General features: G+C 39.9%; 1 non-coding gene and 1 pseudogene across 1 annotated transcript; one reads left to right on the top strand and one right to left on the bottom strand.

Annotated features, from left to right (window-relative positions):
• Nucleotides 1–1,500: 1,500 nt before the first annotated feature.
• Nucleotides 1,501–2,624, bottom strand: LOC103015120 (thyroid transcription factor 1-associated protein 26-like; annotated as a pseudogene).
• Nucleotides 2,625–5,196: 2,572 nt separating this feature from the next.
• Nucleotides 5,197–5,303, top strand: LOC114237961 (U6 spliceosomal RNA). Its single transcript, XR_003623406.1, has one exon. It is a non-coding gene; the product is annotated as a U6 spliceosomal RNA (small nuclear RNA).
• The last annotated feature ends 7,565 nt before the right edge of the window (nt 5,304–12,868 follow it).

Raw genomic sequence — 12,868 nt, 5'->3', positions numbered from 1 at the left:
CCCCGCCTCTGAATCCCCTATCCCCATTTTCAAGAGAGAGGGCTAGCCATCATTCCTTTTTGTCACATTCCAGATAAACTCATATCAAGATTTTGGTTCCTGACTTTAGGAGGGTTGCTAAGGCTGGTTCTAGGTAAATTGCTGGCTCCTTGTAGTTCTCACCCCTTCCTGAGCTCTTCCTCTTTGCCCATGTCCCAAAAACCCTGCGTGCATTTCTTTCTCACACTTAGGCTGTGTTCTTTTTTTTTCTTCCCTGTAAGGCCTAGCAGAGTGGGAAATACTGGACTTTTTTTTTGGACTTGAAATAGCTAACACTGATTTAGCACCTGCTATGTGGCAAGCACTGTTCTAGGTACTTTATGTGAGCTTTTTTTTTTTAAAATTAATTTTATTTATTTATTTATTTATTTATTCATTTATTTATTTATTTATTTATTTATTTATGGCTGAGTTGGGTCTTCGTTTCTGTGCGAGGGCTTTCTCTAGTTGCGGCAAGTGGGGTCCACTCTTCATCGCGGTGCGCGGGCCTCTCACTATCGCGGCCCCTCCCGTTGCGGAGCACAGGCTCCAGACGCGCAGGCTCAGCAATTGTGGCTCACGGGCCTAGTCGCTCCGCGGCATGTGGGATCTTCCCAGACCAGGGCTCGAACCCGTGTCCCGTTCACTGGCAGGCAGATTCTCAACCACTGAGCCACCAAGGAAGCCCTGAGCGTTTTTTTTTTTACTTCCAGTTTTATTGAGTCATAATTAACATACCACACTGTATAAGTTTAAGGTGTACAGCATCACGATTTGACTTACACACATCATGAAATGATGACCACAATAAGTTAGTGAATATTTATCATGGCATATAAATACAAAATTAAAGAAATAAAAAAAAATTTTTGCCTTCTTAGGATTTACTCTGTTAACAACTTTCATATGTAACATACAGCACTGTTCATTATGTTTATCATGTTGTACGTTACATCCCTGGTACTTATTTACCTTATAACTGAAAGCTTGTACATTTTGACTGCCTTCATCCAATTCCCCCTCCACCCACCCCTAACTCTGGTAACCATAAATCTGATCTTTTTTTTCTATGAGTTTGTTTGTTTGCTTTTGAAGGTTAATTGATCTACAACACTATGTTAGTTCCTCATATACAACGTAGTAACTCCATTTTTTTTTAACATTTTATTTCATCTGAATTTCGTATGGTGCAAAAGTATTATATGCTTGAACCTGTCGCTCAAATAGGAGGTTCTTTCAGTTCTCCAGGCCAACCTTCCTTCAGATGCAAATAAATTTTTTTAAAAAGAATATTATGTAGAACATACATGGAAAATTTTCTCTTACAAAACCAAAAATATTTGGACATTTTAAATTTAGTATAGCTTAACAACCCAGTTTCTGCCGATAAATTTAGTTAATTGTTAGGAGGTTTAGTACGTATACAGAGAACTCAGTAAACAGCAGATATTTTAACCCTTGATTAAGGATGACATGTCTGACTTAATTTTGTTCTTGTATTTTTTTAAGAAGCTACTCCATTTGTAAATTCAAGTTTGGTTGGCCTTTTGTAGTCTTTTTGCTCAATATTTTGAACACTTTTTCTTCTTATTTAGAGCCTTTGAGCTTCTTCTCTCTCGTTTTCTACTCTCAAATTCTTGTTTCTTAGCAACACATTTAGCTTGTACCCATTCATATTCTTCCTGTGCTTTAAAAAAAATTTTTTTTAAATAAATTTATTTATTTTATTTATTTATTTTTGGCTGCATTGGGTCTTCATTGTTGCGTGCGGGCTTTCCCCAGTTGCGGCAAGCAAGGGCCACTCTTCGTTGTGGCGTGTGGGCTTCTCATTGCAGTGGCCCCTCTCGTTGCGGAGCACGGGCTCTAGGTGTGCAGGCTTCAGTAGTTGTGGCACGCGGGCTCAGCATTTGTGGCTCACGGGCTCCAGAGCGCAGGCTCTGTAGTTGTGGTGCGTGGGCTTAGCCATTCTGCAGCATGTGGGATCTTAGTTCCCTGACCAGGGATCAAACCCGTGTCCCCTGCATTGGCAGACAGATTCCTAACCACTGCGCCACCAGGGGAGTCCCCGTCCTGTGCTTTTTGATTTGATGTTTTCTTTTATTTTTCTTTGGCATAGTAATGGAGTTTACTCTTATGATACATTGTTTCTGGCTGAGATTGCTCATTGCTACAGTGTTCTTCAGACAATGCCTGGTCAATGTTACATTGCTCTTCTGGCAAAGGCTGATCAACTCGTTCTTCTGACAAAGGCCAGTCAACTTGTTCTAACAAAGACCAGTCAACTTTTCTAAGTTGATTCTTGAGTCTTTCCTCTTCATCTAAATAGAGATGTTTCAGATGATCAGGGTACCAATCTGTGAATTGGGGCTCCTGTGTGGTTTGAGCCTTCTTTACCCTCCATAGTAATTTCTTGTAATTTTGCTGAATTTTCATTTCAGAATGCAGACTTGTCCCTCAAGAACACTCCCCATGAAGGCTTGCAGATGGTTAGATTGCCATATCCTGTGTTTCACTTTCTTATTCTTGAATCCTACCTGTGAAGCTCCTTCACGATGTGTCCCAAAATTCAGTGTCTGCCACCTTGCTGCCAGCCTCACCAGTGCCATGGCACACCAACCGTGTCACCAGAAAACCACAAAGGACCCACTCAATAGTTCTATACATTTCAAAATAATCACCATGATAAGGTCTAGTTACCATCTGTTGCTGCACAAAGATATTACATAATTATTGAAATGTATTACTGTACATTTTATGTCTGGGACTCATTTATTTTGCAACTGGAAGTTTGTACTTCTTAATTTCCCTCACATATTTATAATGCATCACATCATATCACATTGCATTGCACTGCGTTGCTTTTGGAGGAAAATATTTTGGGAGGAAAAACCAGAAATGAACCCTGCCCTGCACTCACAAGGTGATCAGTCCTTGGTTAAGCCACGTAATCTCTCTTCACCTCAACCTTCCCTTCTAGAAAATGAAAAGGGCTTTGTAGACTGACTGTGTACACTAGTGAGATCATTATTATGCAATATTTATGACCTAAATTCCAATTTTCCGTTACTAAGTATCAGTGCAACTATGCCAAGTTCTAAAAATGTTTACTTGTTGCTGTTGTTTAGCAATTTAACTATACTCTCCATTACTGATTTTTTAAAAATTATTTCTGTTTAAAAAGCAATGTGTGTGGGCTTCCCTGGTGGCGCAGTGGTTGAGAATCTGCCTGCTAATGCAGGGGACACGGGTTCGAGCCCTGGTCTGGGAAGATCCCACATGCCACGGAGCAGCTGGGCCCGTGAGCCACAATTGCTGAGCCTGCGCGTCTGGAGCCTGTGCCCCGCGACGGGAGGGGCCGCGATAGAGAAAGGCCCGCGCACCGCGATGAAGAGCGGTCCCCGCACCGCGATGAAGAGTGGCCCCCGCTTGCCGCAACTGGAGAAAGCCCTCGCACGAACCGAAGACCCAACACAGCCAAAAATAAATAAATAAATAAATAAATAAATAAAATCAAGTAAAACTTAAAAAAATAAATAAATAAATAAAGAATTATTAAAAAAAAAAAAAAAAAAAAAGCAATGTGTGTCCATGGCAAGTTATTTAGAAAATAAAATAGAAGGGGAAAAAGAGAAAGTAAAAAAACATGTGCAAGTCCTCCACCCAGAAACGCCCCTGTTAACACCTTGGTATCTACTCCTCCAGTATTTTTTTGAGGCATGTAGATTTATGAGGCAGGAAAATGTGCTGAGATATTAGTTTGAGTTTTATTTGGGCCCTGTTGTGAAAACCCCAGGGCTTTCCTTTGTGCCGAGATGAGTCTGTTTTCCCAAGCCTAGGTGTGGAGGAAGAACTGAGCTGCCCAGAGGGAAGGGTGGAGAGACGTAGACTGAGGCAGGAGGGAGCCCAGATGAGGTAGAGGAAGGGAAACAGTGGGGGAGTGTATCTCCCTGCTAAAGAGGGGCAGGAGCTCTGGTGGGTGGTGTGTGGACCCTATAGACACTAAGCTCCTGGAGTCTTGCAGGGGACATATGCCCATTCCTCAGCCAATCACGGTAGCTGAGGAAGGGAGGTCAAGTAAGAGCAGGCAGCGCTCACTGAAACCACATGCCTGGAGTTATGGGTGGAGAAGCAGTTCCCCACACAGCCCCATTCTTGGGGCCTAGGCAGCCACTCCCATTTGTAGCTACTACAAGTTTCATCCCTTCTTCTTTAAGGGATAAAGTAAAAAGAATGAGAAGGAGGAAACGAGAATGCTGCTTTTTCAGAATAAAAACAATTAGGTTGGGGGAGGACTTAGAGGCAAGGCATGTTAAAAGGACTAGAACACATTAGAGAAATATGGCTTAGAAAACCTACCCTGTCTCTTCTGACCCCACTCTTATGAGCCCAAGAGAAACGAGGAGGTAGGAATGGGATTGGTCATCAGGACTGCATGCAAGTTGGCCTTTTCTTGCCATCAGGTTTGAGTCTCACTATTGAAAAGCCTCGTGGTGTAGTGGGGCCTCAGAGGCCTGAGTTCAAGTACAACCATGCAACTGAGGAAAGGCTGCTCAATGTCAACTGTTTCCTCATATGTAAAATGGGTCTAACAGTATCTAGACCACAAGTTGCTCCAAGAATGAAATGAAGTACTGTAGCAGGTTGAATAATGTTCCCCCCAAATTCCATGTCCACCTGGAGCTTCCAAATGTGACCTTATTTGGAAGTAGGGTGTTTGCAGATGTAATTAGTTAGGATGAGGTCATACTGGAATAGGGTGGCCACTAACACAATGGCTGGTGTCCTTATAAGAAGAGGAAAGGACGTGCAATGATATGCACAACGAATAAGATCATGAGAAGATGAAGGCAGAGATTAGAATGATCTGCTGCAGCCAAGAAATGCCAAGGCTTGACAGGAGCCCCCAGAAGTTAGGAATAGACAAGGAAGCATTCTTTCCTGGAGCCTTCAGCAGGAGTATGGCCATGTGACACCTTGATCTCAGACTTCTAGTCTCCAGAATTGTGAGAGAACTATAAGTACAGTGTCTGCTGTTTTAAGCCACCCAGTCTGTGGTGATTTGTTATGGCAGCGCCAGAAAACAAATAAAGATACCTGTGTAAAGTTCTTGGTATGTAGCTAGAACATGCTGGTGTTCTTCTTTCCCTCCCCTTCTCCTACTCCTAAACGTGCACATGTGTGCTCACTTTGGCAGCACGTATACTAAAATTGGAATGATACAGAGAAGATTAGCATGGCCCCTGCACAAGGATGACACGCAAATTCATGAAGCAGTCCATATTTTTTCAATCAAGTCCAGGAACTGCAGAGAGTCCCATACAGGATAAATCTAAGGAGAAACACGCCAAGACACACATTACTCAAACTATCAAAAATTAAATACAAAGAAAAAATATTAAAAGCAGCAAGGGAAAAACAAAAAATAACATACAAGGGAACCCCCATAAGGTTAACAGCTGATCTTTCAGCAGAAACTCTGCAAGCCAGACGGAGTGGCAGGACATACTTAAAGTGATGAAAGGGAAAAACCTACAACCAAGATTACTCTACCCGGCAAGGATCTCATTCAGATTCAATGGAGAAATTAAAACCTTTACAGACAAGCAAAAGCTAAGAGAATTCAGCACCACCAAACCAGCTTTACAACAAATGCTAAAGGAACTTCTCTAGGCAGGAAACACAAGAGAAGGAAAAGACCTACAATAACAAACCCAAAACAATTAAGAAAATGGTAATAGGAACATACATATCAATAACTACCTTAAATGTAAATGGATTAAATGCTTCCACCCAAAGACATAGACTGGCTGAATGGATACAAAAACAAGACCCATGTATATGCTGTCTACAAGAGACCCACTTCAGACATAGGGACACATGCAGACTGAAAGTGAGGGGATGGAAAAAGATATTCCATGCAAATGGAAACCAAAAGAAAGCTGGAGTAGCAATTCTCATATCAGATAAGATAGACTTTAAAATAAAGACTATTACAAGAGACAAAGAAGGACACTACACAATGATCACGGGATCAATCCAAGAAGAAGAAATAACAGTTGTAAATATTTATGCATCCAACATAGGAGCACCTCAATACATAAGGCAAATGCTAACAGCCATAAAAGGGGAAATCAACAGTACCACAATCATAGTAACGGACTTTAACACCCCACTTTCACCAAGGGACAGATCAACCAAAATGAAAATAAATAAGGAAACACAAGCTTTAAATGATACATTAAACAACATGGACTTAATAGATATTTATAGGACATTCCATCCAAAAACAACAGAATACACTTTCTTCTCAAGTGCTCCTGGAACATTCTCCAGGATAGATCATATCTTGAGTCACAAATCAAGCCCTGGTAAATTTAAGAAAATTGAAATCGTATCAAGTATCTTTTCCGACCACAACACTATGAAACTAGATATCAATTACAGGAAAAAATCTGTAAAATATACAAACACATGGAGGCTAAACAATACACTACTAAATAACCAAGAGATCACCAAGAAATCAAAGAGGAAATCAAAAAATACCTAGGAACAAATGACAATGAAAACACGACGACCCAAAACCTATGGGATGCAGCAAAAGCAGTTCTAAGAGGGAAGTTTATAGCAATACAATCCTACCTCAAGAAACAAGAAACATCTCAAATAAACAACCTAACCTTACACCTAAAGCAATTAGAGAAAGAAGAACAAAAAAAACCCAAAGTTAGCAGAAGAAATCATAAATTTCAGATCAGAAATAAATGAAAAAGAAATGAAGGAAACAATAGCAAAGATCAATAAAACTAAAAGCTGGTTCTTTGAGAAGATAAACAAAATTGATAAACCAGTAGCGAGACTCATCAAGAAAAAAAGGGAGGAGACTCAAATCAACTGAATTAGAAATGAAAAAGGAGAAGTAACAACTGACACTGCAGAATACAAAGGATCATGAGAGATTACTACAAGCAACCATATGCCAATAAAATGGACAACCTGGAAGAAATGGACAAATTCTTAGAAAAGCACAACCTTCTGAGACTGAACCAGGAAGAAATAGAAAATATAAACAGACCAATCAAAGTGCTGAAATTGAGACTGTGATTAAAAATCTTCCAACAAACAAAAGCCCAGGACCAGATGGCTTCACAGGCGAATTCTATCAAACATTTAGAGAAGAGCTAACACCTAACCTTCTCAAACTATTCAAAAATGTAGCAGAGGGAGGAACACTCCCAAACTCATTCTACGAGGCCACCATCACCCTGATACCAAAACCAGACAAAGATGTCACAAAGAAACAAAACTACTGGCCAATATCACTGATGAACATAGATGCAAAAATCCTCAACAAAATACTAGCAAACAGAATGCAACAGCACATTGAAAGGATCATACACCATGATTAAGTGGGGTTTATCCCAGGAACACAAGGATTCTTCAATATATGCAAATCAGTCAATGTGATAAACCATATTAACAAATTGAAGGAGAAAAACCATATGATCATCTAAATAGATGCAGAAGAAGCTTTCGACAAAATTCAACACCCATTTATGATAAAAACCCTCCAGATGTAGGCCTAGAGGGAACTTACCTCAACATAATAAAGGCCGAATATGACAAACCCACAGCCAACATCCTTCTCAATGGTGAAAAACTGAAACCATTTCCTCTAAGATCAGTAACAAGACAAGGTTGTCCACTCTCACCATTATTATTCAACATAGTTTTGGAAGTTTTAACCACAGCAATCAGAGAAGAAAAAGAAATAAAAGGAATCCAAATCAGAAAAGAAGAAGTAAAGCTGTCACTGTTTGCAGATGACATGATACTATACATAGAGAATCCCAAAGATGCTACCAGAAAACTACTAGAGCTAATCAATGAATTTGGTAAAGTAGCAGGATACAAAGTTAATGCACAGAAATCTCTTGCACTCCTATACACTAATGATGATAAATCTGAAAGAGAAATTAAGGAAACACTCCCATTTACCATTGCAACAAAAAGAATAAAAAAGACCTACGAATAAACCTACCTAAGGAGATAAAAGACCTGTATGCAGAAAACTATAAGATGCTGATGAAAGAAATTAAAGGTGATACAAACAGATGGAGAGATATACCATGTTCTTGGATTGGAAGAATCAACATTGTGAAAATGACTATACTACCCAAAGCAATCTACAGATTCAATGCAATCCCTATCAAACTACCACTGGCATTTTTCACAGAACTAGAGCAAAAAATTTCACAATTTGCATGGAAACACAAAAGACCCCGAATAGCCAAAGCAATCTTGAGAAACAAAAACGGAGCTGGAGGAATCAGGCTCCCAGACTTCAGACTCTACTACAAAGCTACAGTAATCAAGACAGTATGGTACTGGCACAAAAACAGAAATATAGATCAATGGAACAGGCTAGAAAGCCCAGAGATAAACCCACTCACATATGGTCACCTTATTTTTGATAAAGGAGGCAAGAATATACAATGGAGAAAAGACAGTCTCTTTAATAAGTGGTGCTGGGAACACTGGACAGCTAAACCATGTAAACCAATGAAATTAGAACACTCCCTAACACCATACACAAAGATAAACTCAAAATGGATTGAAGACCTAAATGTAAGGCCAGACACTGTCAAACTCTTAGAGGAAAACATAGGCAGAACGCTCTATGACATAAATCACAGCAAGATCCTTTTTGACCCACCTCCTAGAGAAATGGAAATAAAAACAAAAGTAAACAAATGGGACCTAATGAAACTTAAAAGCTTTTGCACAGCAAAGGAAACCATAAACAAGACAAAAGACAACCCTCAGAATGGGAGAAAATATTTGCAAATGAAGCAACTGAAAAAGATTAATCTCCAAAATTTACAAGCAGCTCGTGCAGCTCAATATCAAAAAAAACAAACAACCCAATCCAAAAATGGGCAGAAGATCTAAATAAACATTTCTCCAAAGAAGATATACAGATTACCAACAAACACATGAAAGGATGCTCAACATCACTAATCATTAGAGAAATGCAAATCAAAATTACAATGAGGTATCACCTCACACCAGTCAGAACGGCCATCATCAAAAAATCTACAAACAGTAAATGCTGGAGAGGGTGGGGAGAAAAGGGAACCGTCTTGCACTGTTGGTGGGAATGTAAATTGATACAGCCACTATGGAGAACAGTATGGAGGTTCCTTAAAAAACTAAAATTAGAACTACCATATGACCCAGCAACCCCACTACTGGGCATACACCCTGAGAAAACCATAATTCAACAAGAGTCATGTACCACAAAGTTCACTGCAGCTCTATTTACAATAGCCAGGATATGGAAGCAACCTAAGTGTCCATCGACAGATGAATGGATAAAGAAGATGTGACACATATATAATGTGGAATATTACTCAGCCATAAAAGGAAACGAAATTGAGTTATTTGTAGTGAGGTGGATGGACCTAAGGTCTGTCATACAGAGTGATGTAAGTCAGAAAGAGAAAAACAAATACCGTATGCTAACACATATGTATGGAATCTAAAAAAAAAAAAATGGTTCTAGTGAAACTAGGGCATGACAGGAATCAAGACGCAGACGTAGAGAACGGACTTGAGGACATGGGGTGGGGAAAGGGGAAGCTGGGACAACGTGAGAGAGTAACATTGACATATATACTCTACCAAATGTAAAATAGATAGCTAGAGGGAAGCAGCCGAATAGCACAGGGAGATCAGCTTGGTGCTTAGTGAGCACTTAGAGGGGTGGGATAGTGAGGGTGGGAGGGAGACGCAAGAGGGAGGAGATATGGGGATATATGTATATGTATAGCTGATTCACTTTGTTCTAAAGCAGAAACTAACACACCTTTGTAAAGCAATTATACTCCAATAAAGATTTAAAAAAAAATTTTTTTAAACCAATAACAAAAGAAAAAAAAAAAAAGACACATGCACCTCAGTGTTCATTGCAGCCCTATTTACGATAGCGAAGACATGGAAACAACCTAAAATAAATAAATACATAAATAAATACGTAAATAAATAAATATGCGCACGCAGGTCAATGGGTACTTGCATGCAGAGACGTGACACTGAAAGTAAAACCAAAACTTGCCAGTAGGTTGGGCTTCAGTCAGTTCCTTAGCATCAGTTTTGGTTTGAATTGTCCTCATGTTAAGAGAAAGCCTGAGTTGGATGGGGATGATATCTTTTCTTCTCTTGCTCACTGTACCTTATCCCCACAATTTTCCGTTATCCGTCCTCGTGCGTCCCTCTGCCAGCTAAAAAGAACCCTGGGTTGGAGCTACTGCTTGTTGCATTGGTCTCGGCAGCAACCTAGGTTTTGTTTTTGTTTTGGCTATTTGTTTTGTTGGCTTCTATGAGGGAATCTAACAAAGAGCAACTGTTTGTTGTTTTATTTTCTTTTGCATCTTTGCCTGAGGAGCCGTGCCAAGGCCTGATGTGAGTATCGAGTGGGTTGAGATTTTCTCATACTTTGAGTTGGTGTTGTAGACCATGATAAGGGTGCCATAGTTGGGTAAACATGGGCACATTTTCTCTCCACACCATTGGAGGCGGGAGAAACTGCCTCAGAAATTGTGCTCAGGGGCACAAACAAGCTAATTTCCTCCTGTCCTCAAAATAGTAGGATTTCTCTTGCTGGTCCTATGCTTATTATTCTTGTTGAGCAGTTTTATGAGGTGAGATTTTTTTTTTTTTCTGCACAAAATAAATCTGCACCAAAAAGAATTTACTCCTGAAATCGTCTCTCTGCTTAGAATTTTGGAGGGTTAATGGAACTTAAAAATTTGGATTTTTACATCTAACACCTGTTTGTGATTATCCCTTTGGCAGGCAGTCAACATTCCAGGCTAGCCTGTGTTTACAAGCTATATTCAAGTGTAAGCTGTTAAAAAAAAAAAAACTATAATTACATTAACTTATAATATAGGCAACCATTATTTAACAAAAGCGTGATTTGGGCCTACTAAAAGGCTTAATATTCTACATAAAATGATGAAAGAATGTTTAGCAAAATGAAGGAAAACTGCAACTATTGCTATTTATTGGTCACTATCCAGGTGCACATAGTAGAAAAGAGATGACAATGGATTCATGTGAGAAAGGGTTGAAGTGAGGAGGTGAAACTTGAATGAAATTACCTACAAATAAGGTCTTGTGACCCTGAAATTCTGTGGTTCTGTGGAAGGGAATGATTGACATACAGTGACAAAAATGTACAGTAAGAATATTCAGTGTGAGCAGTAATCAGACAGTTGTAGCAGGAGTCAAATGCCAGTTGACCTGGATGTTTTTTAAGCTCCCTTTGAAGCCTAAGATTCTATGAATAGATGAACTATATCTCTTGCCACTTGGAACTGGTCTATTTGCCTTTATTACGTGAACTCTCACCATCAGCAGGATGTTCCTTTCCCACTCTTCAACATGTCTTCTCAGATTTCTTCTGTCTGTGAGCCTTTCCATTAAACTGCAGCTCCTCATAGGCAAAGACCACACCTTTTAGGTTCTCTGAATCCCAAGTACCCCTCACAGTGCCTCACAATATGCATGGGTGCTCATTGGGTCCTTGTTGAGTTGTTGAATTAATTGATTTGATGAAATGGCAGATGAATCACCAGATGTGGGGTATTTGCATAATATACAGCGGGCATTGGGGCTGATGGAGGTGATGCAGATTTCTCAGGGACAGTATTAGGTGTCATGCTTCAGAGCTGACTTTCTTTAAGATGCATTGGACAGTAATCCATAGGTTGTTGTGTGTCATTTTTATTCCACATGGCAATGTCCAAATATACCACATGCCTTAACTGTAGCATACTTGGGTTACCCTGTAATGAGGCAACTGCAGCCTGACCTCCTCATGTCCCACGCTGCTCTACTGCTGTGGGGCTCCCTCAGGTTGTGTTCCCCTAATCTTCAAATCAACTCACAGAATTCCAGGATAGATAAAGGAATCTGAAATGTTATCCAGCCCCAATCACCTCAATGCCCTCCAGCCCTCTCTAATAACCCTGGGGCTGATTCCCAGTTCTTAGTTTCCCGACCTTTCTACTGTCAACCACTTCTGCTTCTTGGGATTTCCTCCCTTGGCTCTGAGATATTGTGATGGGGAAGCTTTTCACTCTTAGGATCATTTCTTCTCTGCTTTTGTCTCTGGTCTCTTACTCCTGCTCTCCAAATTTTGGGGCATTCCTCAGAGTTCAGATCTTTTCTTTCTAACCTCTCTTTTTATACTCTCCCCCTCAGAGAGTTAATTCATTACCCAAAGTCAACTAACATTTTATTAGAAGTAACTTCTTTATCTTTATCTCTAGTCCCAAATTGTGTCCCAAACTCTAGACCTACATTTTTCTTGACTGCCTTGCATTACTTCATGACTCAAACCTAACTCATCGTCTTCCCTTTAAAAATCAGCTCTTGATCTTATATTTCCTCCCCTCCACCCCCACCCAATAACATCAATATTGTTCTGATAGTCTGGCCTCAAAACCACAGTCAACTTGTTGCTTCTGTTTCTTTCCCATGTGACTAATCACTTGTCAATTGTTTTGTCAGTTGTCCTGTCAATTATCTTATAGACAGGAAGCTTCTCCTTCCTCTCCCTTTCTTCCCTTTTCTGATCCTAAATCAGATGCTTTACCAAACATCTGGATGAACACTGTGACCCCCTAATCAAGTAGCTGGCCTCCAATTCCACTCTCCCTCTATTATATACTGAAAAAAAAATACAAACTCAGATTTAATCTTTTCAAACTTCTTTGTTACTGTCACTCAGTTTTTGAGTGACTCTCACTGTTTTTTATTGGCAGCTCTACCTGGCATTAAGCTC

This window comes from Balaenoptera acutorostrata, chromosome 6 (assembly GCF_949987535.1).
Source record: "Balaenoptera acutorostrata chromosome 6, mBalAcu1.1, whole genome shotgun sequence".
NCBI lineage: Eukaryota > Metazoa > Chordata > Mammalia > Artiodactyla > Balaenopteridae > Balaenoptera > Balaenoptera acutorostrata.
This window is presented reverse-complemented; position numbering and strand designations above follow the sequence as displayed.